Source organism: Ovis canadensis, chromosome 9 (assembly GCF_042477335.2).
Source record: "Ovis canadensis isolate MfBH-ARS-UI-01 breed Bighorn chromosome 9, ARS-UI_OviCan_v2, whole genome shotgun sequence".
NCBI classification, from domain to species: domain Eukaryota; kingdom Metazoa; phylum Chordata; class Mammalia; order Artiodactyla; family Bovidae; genus Ovis; species Ovis canadensis.
The window spans coordinates 87,289,912-87,304,129 of NC_091253.1; the positions used below are offsets into that span (position 1 = coordinate 87,289,912).

At 37.8% G+C, this 14,218-nt stretch overlaps 1 protein-coding gene across 3 annotated transcripts in view; it reads left to right on the forward strand.

Annotated features, from left to right (window-relative positions):
- RGS22 (regulator of G protein signaling 22) overlaps positions 1–14,218 on the forward strand; it is a 143,243-nt gene that overhangs the window by 70,979 nt on the left and 58,046 nt on the right. The gene's annotated exons all lie outside the window — the stretch shown is intronic.

Below are 14,218 nucleotides of genomic sequence, written 5' to 3' on the forward strand. Positions count from 1 at the left end.
GCCTAGAAAACTGCTAATCTCTTCTATGTCTGATTTCCACTTAAGTGATTCTTCTAATTCTGAAATAACCTTATTATAGAGGAACTTTCTCTGAACAATGCTGAGGAGATTAGCTTTGCCACATTGTTTATTATCTTACTATAATCCTGTTCAGAACATCAGAGAGTACTGCTAGGAATTTGTCGTTACCGCCACCACCCTGACTTTGGCATTAATAATGATGTTTTATAAATCAGCTGACAGAGCTTTGTACTTTTTTACCACAAGAATAAGGGCTTCAGTTCCTACACGGCCCAGATCTGGCCCCATGACATCATGAAATTCTCTTTCTAATTTGCCAGCACCATTTTCTGAGACCACACAGTTGGCTCTTCTGCTTGTTAATGCTTCACCTGTAACTCTCTACTTATCCTTCTTCCCCTAACCTATTGCCCTGACAGTTAAAGTGCCACCTGTTATTTTTATTATGTTTTCGCTACTACAAAACTTGCTCTTCCAAAAATCTTCAGCTGCTCAGGTAAGGAGGTTTTTCTGTTGCTGTTGTAATCACAGTATTTCCATATACTTGTCTGAGTGGAAGTTCTGTTTCAGTTTGGTAGATGTTAATTCTTTGTAATGGTATTCAACCAGCTATAAATGATTGTGAAACAAGATACACTCAAATTTTGGTTATTCTGAGATTGGATTACTCTGTTTGGGGATCAAGGCCCAAGTAAACTTTTTATCCTTCTCTAGCTTCTCTTTTGAGGAACCAAAATGGAGTGGGTGGAGGGGAGTGATGGAGACATTGGTTTTAGTTTAATTGGGAGAAATAAAAGGAGCAAATCATGTGATCTTTTTGACTTGCTTGCTTTTTTTCATCTGTGGCTATTTTATTTTTCTGTTAGTGGAGCAGCTGTCTAAATTGGTTTAGGTTTTAATTATCCAAGATTTCTGTGTCTCCAGATGTAAGAATTGCTTCTAATACCATAACCCTATATAGATTTGTTTCACAATATGAAACAGCATTTTTTCTTTCTATTCAAAAATAGAAATGCTGTATAACTTCCTTCAGGGTACATTTACAATACAGATCTTTGGACTGATCATGCCAATGGCAGAATAGTTGGCACCATGTTAAAGTTGCTGTGAATTTGGTTTTTATACATCTGACAAACTGTATAGTAAGAGACCAAGAGTTGATTATAAAAGACTTACATGCTTTTCTGTTTGCTGATCAGCAAATTACTTACCTTGAAATTTTATTACCTCAAGAAGTATTGGAGAAATATCTGTAGGCAAACTAGATGGGAGGTCAGTGACAGTGATTTGGCATGACTAGCTATGGTCCAAGAGTTTGAACTACAGTCTTGGGCACATCCTGAAGGTTTCATTGCAGCACAGCTTCAAGATAGCATAGTTCAGTTAGAAACCGAATGAAATGATCTTGGCAAGAGGGATGGGAATCACCACAAGGATTCAGAGATACAGTCTTTGATCCCAGAAACAACTTGCCAGGGGACCGTCTGTCGCTGCCAAGGTTTGGAGCCCAGATTGCTGCCACCAGTAGTCCTACAGCTTTCTTTAACATCGCATACTTGCTTCAGTAGGGCTTCCCTTGGGCCTCTGCAGTAAAGAATCCACCTGCAACGCAGGAGACTTGGGTTTAATCTCCGGGTCTGGAAGATCCCTTGGAGAAGGAAATGGCAACCCATTCCAGTATTCTTGCCTGGGAAATCCTGTGGACAGAGCAGCCTGGCAGGCTACAATCCATGGGGTTGCAAATGAGTCAGACGTGACTTGTAAGTGACTAAATGACAACAACTTGCTTCGGTGACAGACCACTACGATAGAACAAAGTGGATCTCAGCTCCACTGTCTTTTGTAGCTTCTTCCATCTTTGTAGAACTCTTTAAAAGAAACCGTGTCCTAACAAAAACTACACGCTTAAAAATTACCACTTTCCATAGCATATACATTGAGATTTTAAAAAATTTAGTAAACTTGTATGATGCAGAAGTATTATAAATGTTTACACATACACACACACAAACATGTTCAAAATTAAAAATCAATGGGAAGGATGAAGAGAGAAAAAACAGTAAAAAGCATAGGAGAAAAGTTATTTGCAAATTGTAGGAACTAATGAGTAAAGAGAGTAGATAAGAATGAAATGGAAGTGATGAATAAGAGGATTGCTAGGTAAATCCACAGCACTTTTACTACACAGTACTGTTTAATATAAAGATATTCTTGCAGCAATGTGAGATTTTTGTCTTGAATTGAACACCAGGGTAACACATTTTTTATTGAAGTATAGTTTATTTATGATATTTCAGGTATATAGCAAAGTGATCAGAATATTATATATTAATTTGTCTTATACCCACCAAGTAGTCTTGACTATATTTTTGATTACAGCCAATGCTGTGTAGATTTATTCACACACAGATCTCTTGCTTACTTTTGGTTTTTGCATCACATTCCTTCGTTTGGGTTTGATTTCTGAACAATAGCTTTTAGTAGGTTTTTCGTTAGGATTTCCTAGTGGTAAAATATCTCTCAGGTTTTGTTTGTCTGAAAATGTCTATTCTCTTATTGATCATTTAGCTGAATATAGACTTCTAGGTGGGCAGTTTTCTCTTAGCAATTTGCAGATATTATTCTGTGTCATGGTTTTTCTATTGCTATTATTGAAGAGTTTGCTGTTGCTCCTCTGAGGGAGGATTTTTTATCATTGCTTTTATAATCTTCCCTTTGACCTTGGGGTTCTACATGTTATCTCAATGTATTTACTATGATTATCTTTCCTGAGTCTAAGTTGTTTCTAGAATCTGAGGAATCGTATCTTTCATCAATTCTGGAAAATTCTCAGCCATTATTTCTCTCAGTCTTTCTACTTCATTTTCCTGGGTTCTCTGATCAATGTGTTCTCTGGATTCTTTGGTCAATTGTGGTGTTTTTCAGCCTATCCTATATCTCTCTTAATCTCTCAAGTCTTTCCATCTTATAACATCTGTGTTATATGTTATAAACCAAACTAGATCAATTTTCTTTGATCTGTTGTCTGGTTCATGTATTATTTCTTCAGCAGATTTCAATTTGCTGTTTAACCCATCCATTGAGTTAAATCATTTAAGGAACTGCTTTTTTTTTTTTTTTTAAATTAGACATTCTACTTGTGTTTTTAAACCTTCCTGTTGTTTTATCTTTTTGTCTTCTTTTTCTTCATGTTTTTATTTCTCCTTTTATATCTCGAAGCATTTTAAGCATGTTTCATAGTCTGTAGCTGCGTTATCTGTTCCTGCATTAGAGTATTAATATAACTTTGTGGCTTAAATAGCACACATTTATTACCTCGCAGTTAATACAGGTAGGGAATCTGGACACAGCTTTGCTGGGTCCTCCACAAGGCTGTAAATCAGGATATTGACCAGCACTGGTTGCTCATCTGGGGCTCAGCTGGGGAAAGGTCTGCTTCGGTACTCACATGGTGGGTAGCAGCATTCAGCTCCTTGCAGGTCACCAGAATAAGGACTCAGGTTTTTGCTGGCTGTTAGCTTCAGCTGTCTGACATGTGGTGCTCTCCACATGGCAGATCACAGTGTGGCAGCTCATTTCTCAAAAAACAGCAAAGATGAGAGTTTCTTAGTAAAATTGGGATTAAGTAACATACCAGCATGTAATGTAATCATGTACTCGTAAGCACATAAATCTCACCACTGTTGCTTTATTCTGTTGGTTAGAAGCAAGCCATATGTGATGCCCACACTTCGGGGGAGAGAGTTAGGAGAGGGAATGACGCTGGGCGACACTGTGTTTATGGGAGCCACCCTAGAGCCCGGCTGCTACGGTATCCAGGAATTCCACAATTTGTAATTCTTGGGAGAACTGATTCTTCTATTTATTATTTCTGCTGACATGGTGGATTCTTTCTTTGTGTGTTTTTAATTTTGACTTATGAGCTCTTATAGTGAGATTTTTGTCTGTGGTGCTTCTGCTGGGCACATTTTTAATGCCAATTTGTCATCTTGGAGTTTTTTCATTTGACAAGTGTAATCTTGAAAACCAAACCCAAGTGATGATAAACTCATGATAGTGAATCCTCAGGAGATTTATACGCGCGCGCACACACACACACACACACACACACACAGACACACTATAAGCCAAGACAAGCGAGCTTCGTTTTTATTTCTTAGGCTTGGTAGGTGTATATACGTACATTTTTCCCCACTCTCCACTCCACTTAGTGTGTACCCTTCAAGGACCATAGTGTGTGTATGGGTGTCAGTGTCACGTTTTCACTTTGTGAGGGTCCAAGGCTTTGCCTCCTGTACCCTGTGGCTCTTATCACCCACATCCTTAATTCACCCTGTAGTTGTCTCATCATTAGCTCATGTTTAGCACCCTGGTTTTCAGTACACTCCTTAATTTTGACCCATGGTAATTTCCCTTACTACCCCAGCTATGCATTTAATAGGATATTAGTTATACTTTACCAATATCTCTAGGCAGTTTATAGAGAAAAAATTTTCAAGTAATCTAACCTGGCAACATACCAAAAAAGGTATGTTTTTTGAGTCTCTGCAAGAGATGGTCATGTATTTTCTAACTTAATACCCATAAGAAGTGAAAATGTTAGTTGCTCAGTCGTGTCCAATTCTTTGAGACCCCGCAGACTGTAGCCAGCCAGGCTCCTCTGTCCATGGAATTTTCCAGGCCAGAGTACTGGAGTGGGTAGCCATTCACTTCTCCCGGGGATCTTCCTAACCCAGGGAATGAACCCAGGTCTCCTGCATTGCAGGCAGATTCTTCACCATCTGAGTCATCAGGGAAGCCCTAGGATGTGAAGCATTTGTATCCTGTTTTTATAGATAAAGAAGAATCTAGATCTCTGAAATATTAACCTTGCCAGTATTTCATAGCTGGGAGCAAAATTAAGTTCAGACTTGAGGTGTAAAACCTACTTCAGTGCTATACTTTGTATTCCCTGCTCTATGTATAAAACCTCATGTCTATCTCAGAGGACTTGGTAAGGTCTGCATTAGATAATGTAGGTGAAAATATTCTGTAGTTTAATGCAGAGCACTCTGAAGTAAGTAGATATTATTAGAGTCACTTCTTAATGTAAACCTCAGATATGCAGATGCCACCACCCTTATGACAGAAAGTGAAGAAGAACTAAAGAGCCTCTTGATGAAAGTGAAAGAGGAGAGTGAAAAAGTTGGCTGAAAGCTCAACATTCAGAAAACAAACATCATGGCATTGGTCCCATCATTTCATGGCAAATAGATGGGGAAACAATAGAAACGGTGGCTGACTTTATTTTGAGGGGCTCCAAAATCACTGCAGATGGTGATTGCAGCCAGGAAATTAAAAGACGCTGGCTCCTTGGAAGGAAAGTTATGACCAACCTAGACAGCATATTAAGAAGCAGAGACATATTACTTTGCCAACAAAGGTCCGTCTAGTCAAGGCTATGGTTTTTCCAGTGGTCATGTATGGATGTGAGAGTTGGACTATAAAGAAAGCTGAGCACCGAAGAATTGATGCTTTTGAACTGTGGTGTTGGAGAAGGCTCTTGAGGGTCCCTTGGACTGCAAGGAGATCCAACCGGTCCATCCTAAAGGAAATCAGTCCTGGGTGTTCATTGGAAGGACTGATGTTGAAGCTGAAACTGCAATATTTTAGCTACCTGATGCGGAAAGCTGACTCATTTGAAGGAGACCCTGATGTTGGAAAATATTGAAGGCAGGAGAAGATGAGGTGGTTGGATGGCATCACTGACTCAACGGACATAAGTTTGAGTAAACTCCAGGAGTTGGTGATGGACAGGGAGGCCTGGCATGCTGCAGTTCATGGGGTCGCAAAGAGTCGGACACGACTGAGCGACTGAACTGAACTGAACTTAAAGTTCTATCAGTTGAAAGTTCTATTCAATCTGGTTAATGGGAAAGGAAGACAGGAATTTGAAGAAACTGAAGCAAATATGGAAAAATAGCAATTCCTAAACGAATAGCTATTCATTCAACTAAATACTATAACTTATTCTGAGATTCAAAATATCACTTAAATCAAAACATGCTTCATGGAACTACAACCTTTTAAACTATATTTTATAATATTGTTACTTAATTAATTAGCAGAGAGCCTGCTATGTACTAAGTAATGTTCTGTGAATACAGATATGATTAGGACAAAATTCTCAGCTTAAAGAACTTACTCTGTAGTAGGGGAGAGAGATAATTACAAATGGAGGTATGTCAGCCAGATTTAAAATAAAACTAGACAGTGGCATCTTAGGGGAAGTGACAGTCACTCAGCTGTGTCCAACTCTTTTCGAACCACCCCCCCCCCCACCCCGAATGTAGCCTGCCAGGCTCCTCTGTCCATGGAATTCTCAAGGCAAGAATACTGGAGAGGGTAGCTATTTCCTTCTCCAGGAAGTGGCATCTTAAGTGAAAATTGTATAAGTTCTCTCTTTACCAGCAGATAAATATTGGTTATCATTAAAAAAATAATAATCAACTTCTTTTCAGATACTTGAAGAGAAGGAGCTATTTACTTTTTTTTTTTCATTTTTGAGTCAAAAACTTATCCTTTGGTCATATTCCTACCCTGTGAAGCAATACAAAATAAATCTGTTTTTTGGGTGACAACTCTTCAAACAAAAAACTTATACTATCCAGTTTTATTTATATCAATAACTTTGGACAAAATCTCATATCTTTCCATCATCTTTAATCATAGCTACATGAAATCTTGACATTTACAAGTTCCATTCCTGGCATCACTTCCCAGTAATTTGACAGCTTGGAAATATTCTGGCCTAATGCTTCTAGTAACTGATGCTTGACTCTTGTGCCTCTGTGTCCCTACGAAGCAATCAGCTGATTGGTCCCAGGGCAAATAAGTCCATCTGAGTAACTACCCCTACGTGCCCAGGGTCTATAAGGGTTGGCTCTTACATTTAGAGAAAGGAAACCAAAAAACTAAGTCAATGTCATCAGACCCATACTGTCAGTTGATATTTTTAGGAAGCCATAAGCTACAATATAATAATAATGCAGAATTCATTAATATATTCATTTAACAATTATTTACTACTATCCTTCTCATCCTCTCTGGCCCCCAATCATTTAACTTTTCCATTAGGTGATCTTAGGCACAGTGTGGATCCAAATGAAATTCATTCCAAGTTGTGCCCTACCTCAGGATTCTATAGGAATGTCCATGTATTTGACCCCTTTGTTCCTGCTCCGTTTTCTATTACTGTAGAAACAAGAAATAAATGTAAACTGCATAGCACTTAGACCAGCAATTACAGGCACATTTGCTCTAGCCTAAAAACATTCTAGATATTTCCACAAGCATTTATCAAACAGCTCTATACATAAGGCTCTGATCCATGCTGGGAGCACTTTGGAAACAAAGCGCATACAGGTGCTATCACCCAAATGCTGTCAAAGTTCAAGAATGTGCTCTTTTTTTGCCTGTTTTTCCAGAGAGTCCTAGAAAGATTGAGAAAGAAGAGACTGTAGCTTTTTCTCTGTAAAATTTTCATTATCCTGACAATGTTTTCCAATGAAGCCTGAGCTAATTTTAGGTAACCAAAACCCTGGGTGTTACCACAGATTCCTTTGAAAAATATTTTATGGCATAAGAGAGGCAGTGTTGAAGATTTTTTTTTTTTTTTTTTGGATAATCAGCTTAGTTTTTCCTTTGCTTGCTGTCATCCATTACCTTAATTGTTTAGCTCCTCTCTTTGCCTGGCATTTGCAGGAGTTAAATACTTCAGGGTGGTCCTGACATTTTCATTAAAGTGCTATGAGCTAAGTGCTCCTTCTCTCGCCTGATGGTGTATTTTCAGGTGCACTAACGGAGATCATTATTTCTTCATACAGCAGCAGTATGAAGAACCAAGCTGTGTTTCTTGAAAGATGAATGGGCATGTGTGAGGGGGAAGGTTGGGGCGATGATTAAATGTGGAAAATCATGCACTTCTTTCATTTCAGTGTCTTTATAATTCGGTTGTTTGTGAGTGTCAGGGCTGTTGTTACTCAGGCGTTGTTACATTATTTGTTTTTGTTACCAGAGAGATGGTGTCTCAAGCAGCAGCGGGGCTTGGACTCTTTGAGCTCTATGAATCACTGAGCGCGGAATCCGCAGGGTTCTCATCTTGCTTCCCATTTTGCGGCACTTGCTAGTGGACTCAGGAAGAACACGTGTAGCAGCCAGCTTTCTGACTTACAGTTATTCATTCGTTTCACCTGTTCCTGATACTGATACCAGCTACCTGTGTTCAGTCCTAAGAGTTTGAATATTACAGGATTATGGGCCAAAAAACATCCTCTTTCAATCCTTTTGTTTCCAGAAAAATCAACACCTGAACTTCTCTAAACCATAATTATCAGTATACCTGACCTTTATTTAATGTTTACTATCTGTCAGGTTCTATGGAAGTCACTTTACATGGATAATTTTATTTAATTCTTGGACAGTTCTAAGAGGTAGATATTAGTGTTCGTCCATTTTATAGACTTGTTAGAGAAGCTGAGTAATTTCCTAAGGCAATACTTTCCGTTTGGCGGTTAGTGAACTTCGAATTAGAACCGAGGTTTGACTCCAGGCTCTATACTAAGAAGTCTCTATTTATTTATTGAACAAATCTATTAAAAGTGTGAAAGTGAAAGTGTTGGTTGGTAAGTCATGTCCGACTCTTCGTGATCCCATGGACTGTAGCTCACCAGGCTCCTCTGTCCATGGAATTCTCCAGGCAAGAATACTGGAGTGGATTGCCATTCCCTTCTCCAGGGATCAAACCTGAGTCTCCCACATTGCAGGCAGATTCTTTACCACTGGTGGTTACCATGTTTAACTTTTCACTTTGATATCTTAAAATATTGTCAATATTGAATATCGAATTTCATTTTCCGCCACTGGACTATAAGTTCTAAGAAGAGAGTCTGCTTTTTTTACCTTGTATATTCAGAACTGAAGCTGCATCTAAAAGGTGCTATAGTATTTTTTGAAGGACTGAATGAAGTCATTGGCAGGCTTATATTCTTAGCAATATATTATTAGTATGAACCTAATTATAAATAATAATTGATTATTTATAAATGACTACCAGCCAGATGTTTTTAAATTTTTTAAAAAATGTTGATAAAATAACTTAATGAGCCCCATGTACCATCACCCAGCTTCAACAGTGATCAAAATTCTGACTTTCCAGACATGCTATGTTTATAGTCTAAAAGAGTGCTGTAAATAAGGAGCTTTTTACAAGCTTCACTGGAGCAACAGTGAAATCCCCCTGTCTCCTCCCGCCTCACTGAACTCAGAAACAAGGTTGCTTTCTAAAACTTATACTGTTAAATCAGTGTGTACTAATTCAGAAGGGATATGAGCAGTTGTCTAGAGACAGAATGGCTTCATAGGTCTTAAGATTTGTAATGAATGTACCCGTACATCTAAAGGAAAAGAGTCCTTTCCAATTTGGATTCCTTTTATTTCTTTTTCTGCTCTGATTGCTGTGGCCAAAACTTCCAGAACTATGTTGAATAGTAGCGGTGAAAGTGGACACCCTTGTCTTGTTCCTGACTTTAGGGGAAATGCTTTCAATTTTTCACCATTGAGGATAATGTTTGCTGTGGGTTTGTCATAGATAGCTTTTATTATGTTGAGGTATGTTCCTTCTATTCCTGCTTTCTGGAGAGTTTTTATCATAAATGGATGTTGAATTTTGTCAAAGGCCTTCTCTGCATCTATTGAGATAATCATATGGTTTTTATTTTTCAATTTGAAGTAAAACTCTCACTGTTTGCAGATGACATGATCCTCTACATGGAAAACCCTAAAGACTCCACCAGAAAATTACTAGAGCTCATCAATGAATATAGTAAAGTTGCAGGATATAAAATCAACACACAGAAATCCCTTGCATTCCTATACACGAATAATGAGAAAGTAGAAAAAGAAATTAAGGAAACAATTCCATTCACCATTGCAACGAAAAGAATAAAATACTTAGGAATATATCTACCTAAAGAAACTAAAGACCTATATATAGAAAACTATAAAACACTGATGAAAGAAATCAAAGAGGACACTAATAGATGGAGAAATATACCATGTTCATGGATTGGAAGAATCAATATAGTGAAAATGAGTATACTACCCAAAGCAATTTACAAATTCAATGCAATCCCTATCAAGTTACCAGCCACATTTTTCACAGAACTAGAACAAATAATTTCAAGATTTGTATGGAAATACAAAAAACCTCGAATAGCCAAAGCAATCTTGAGAAAGAAGAATAGAACTGGAGGAATCAACTTGCCTGACTTCAGGCTCTACTACAAAGCCACAGTCATCAAGACAGTATGGTACTGGTACAAAGACAGACATATAGATCAATGGAACAAAATAGAAAGCCCAGAGATAAATCCACACACATATGGACACCTTATCTTTGACAAAGGAGGCAAGAATATACAATGGAGTAAAGACAATCTCTTTAACAAGTGGTGCTGGGAAAACTGGTCAACCACTTGTAAAAGAATGAAACTAGATCACTTTCTAACACCGCACACAAAAATAAACTCAAAATGGATTAAAGATCTAAATGTAAGATCAGAAACTATAAAACTCCTAGAGGAGAACATAGGCAAAACACTCTCAGACATAAATCACAGCAGGATCCTCTATGATCCACCTCCCAGAATTCTGGAAATAAAAGCAAAAATAAACAAATGGGATCTAATTAAAATTAAAAGCTTCTGCACAACAAAGGAAACTATAAGCAAGGTGAAAAGACAGCCTTCTGAATGGGAGGAAATAATAGCAAATGAAGCAACTGACAAACAACTAATCTCAAAAATATACAAGCAACTTATGCAGCTCAACTCCAGAAAAATAAACGACCCAATCAAAAAATGGGCCAAAGAACTAAATAGACATTTCTCCAAAGAAGACATACGGATGGCTAACAAACACATGAAAAGATGCTCAACATCACTCATTATTAGAGAAATGCAAATCAAAACCACAATGAGGTACCACTTCACACCAGTCAGAATGGCTGCAATCCAAAAATCTACAAGCAATAAATGCTGGAGAGGGTGTGGAGAAAAGGGAACCCTCCTACACTGTTGGTGGGAATGCAAACTAGCACAGCCACTATGGAGAACAGTGTGGAGATTCCTTAAAAAATTGCAAATAGAACTCCCTTATGACCCAGCAATCCCACTTCTGGGCATACACACCGAGGAAACCAGAATTGAAAGAGACACATGTACCCCAATGTTCATCGCAGCACTGTTTATAATAGCCAGGACATGGAAACAACCTAGATGTCCATCAGCAGATGAATGGATAAGAAAGCTGTGGTACATATACACAATGGAGTATTACTCAGCTGTTAAAAAGAATTCATTTGAATCAGTTCTGATGAGATGGATGAAACTGGAGCCGATTATACAGAGTGAAGTAAGCCAGAAAGAAAAACACCAATACAGTATACTAACACATATATATGGAATTTAGGAAGATGGCAATGACGACCCTGTATGCAAGACAGGGAAAGAGACACAGATGTGTATAACGGACTTTTGGACTCAGAGGGAGAGGGAGAGGGAGAGGATGGGATGATTTGGGAGAATGGTATTCTAACATGTATACTATCATGTGAATTGAATCGCCAGTCTATGTCTGACACAGGATGCAGCATGCTTGGGGCTGGTGCATGGGGATGACCCAGAAAGATGTTATGGGGAGGGAGGTGGGAGGGGGGTTCATGTTTGGGAATGCATGTAAGAATTAAAGATTTTAAAATTTAAAAAATAAAAAAACTAAAAAAAAATAAAAAATAAAAAATAAAGGAAAAGAGTCCCAGGTAAGAACAGGCTTTGGTCAGCAGCAGCATCCAAAAAGGGAGGTGTCACAGACTAGTCCCTGACCTTGCAGTTGATGTGCTGCACTCAACCAGCTGCTCCTGTGAGCACGGTGTCAGCGTGATAGCTCCGGAAAGAGAGAAATTCACAGAAGCATAGTTAACCTCACTTATTCTGACTCAGAGCAACCTGCTACACTTGAGCTTGCTTTCCAAGGTGCTGTGCTGGTGAATGTCAATATCCCACCTGCTTGGTGGTTGATTTTCTCATTGTAAAGTAATTCTTCAATATGCTGGTTTTAGTATCAGTTTTTTATACTTTGTTGGCATGGATTAGCTTCTCTGTGAGGCAGGATTTTTAGGCCAAAAATGTTAATATATCATACTTTTCTCATTGAAGTATTCTCTGTTCACTTTTCAAGGAATTAGTTTTATTAAAGACTAAATAATTCCATTAGTTTAAATATATATATATATAGCTTTTGTCTGTTAAAATTTTTTTAATTGAATTCAAAAATTATAGAAAGTAAAATCCTGTTGCTTAGGTTTCCTAAATGCCTTAGTAATCATTCTTTTCGTGATTTTATTCCATCATATACTTAATCAGTTTTGCTTAAAATACCTTAAGCAATGGCCCAAATCAGTCTTAAGCCTAGTCTATTTTGTCCCTTGAGCTTGTGGTTTGCTTTTGGCTTTACTTAACATGTTGTTTTTCCTTTTGGTTTTTCTTTCTGTCCAAAATGATTCAAGTATGTTTTACACTTTTATCTATTGGCGTTTTCTTAGGTTCTCTTCTGCGTTGAATTCTACTTAGTAGAGTCAGAGTACTTGCCAGAAATTCTCTGTTTGATTGTCATCACATTATCATTTTTGTGCAACTCCATCTCATGTTGATCTCTGCAGTAGTTTGCCTCAGTATCAGGATGTTGCAATCTCTAGATCTCATCTTTAAGATTCCTAATTTAAAAACCCAGTGTCCTTCACATAAAAATCCATTTGTGGAAAGCTCCATCTGTAATTTATTCCCTCTCGGCATAGCTCCTCAGTAATGTTTTTGAGTTTCTTGTGGGATATGAGAGGTCATTAAAAATCATCATTTTTTCCTCCTTTTACAGAAAAAAAAAATTGGATTGCTTGAACTTGCTCATTATTTTCTTTTTTCTGCCTCATATGAACTCAGATAATGATGTTCTATGCTGCTAGAGCTGTGAAGTTATGAAAACAGACTTTTCTTTTTGTTGAAGTAAATATTTTGTGATTTCTGAAAGTGTCCCATATCAAGGCATTTACATTCCTTTTATAAACCCCTCCAGGGACTCTTTGCCTTTAGCTTTTTGGAGCACAGTTTCATTTCATTTTTTTAATATAAATTCCAGGGATGGAATTACTGAGCTCAGTTGAGAAGATCCCACGTTACTTGCTGTTTTCCTTCAAGTACAGTAATACGGTTTTTTGTTGTTATTACAATGTAGTGGACATCTGTTCTGTTGTGTTCAAGATTATCTGTGAAGTGATCTTGGTCTCTTCAGGGTCCAGACACTACATCAAGATCCATTAGTACTGGTTTACTTCTCATTATGTTTTAAAGGTTCTTCTTTGTAGCTGCTCCTAGTACTTTCTCATGAGGACACATTAACAAGCTCTTCCCAACTAAACCCTTACCTGTTCTGATTTACTAATCAGACTGAAGTTAAATTTAACATTTGAAGCTTAACTTTGCCATTTTCTAAATAAAGACTGTTCAGAATGTAAACAATTTAAAAGAAAAACTTACTTGTCCTGCTCTTGTAGTTTGACTTTTAACTATGAAAAAGAACTTTACTGTAGCCTTATTTTTACAGATGGATGCCAGTTAAACATTGTTGAAGTAAACTGTGTTATAAATTGGCACATTCTGGCCTGAATTAGTATATTCTGGTATGTAGCTTTGCCTCCAGCAAGCATTTGAATTAGTTGGTGTCATTTGCTTTTTTCCAACTTTATTTCTCTTTCTTTAGTAATCCTGACAGGAAAAGAGAAATGTCTTTGCTTTATAATCAGTGGTATGATGATAAATGTTTAATAACCGCCTCTCTGAGTGGCAGCGAAGCAGCCCTGATTTGTAGCATTTGCTGATCTCCGGGTGTGAATACTGTCCATGTGGTTGATTTCAAGCTCCCAAGAGGCATTACTGAGCCCAGAGTTGGGAGGAGAGGCGCAGCAGCCCACCAGTATGTAGTATTTTCGCCAGAGTAGAGGTGAATAACCTCAAGAGCATGGACAGTCCTAAGACAGTGAAATCATGAGGAAGTAATGGGTTTTGAGTATTTGTTCTCTTTGTTTTTAATATAATTTATTTAATTG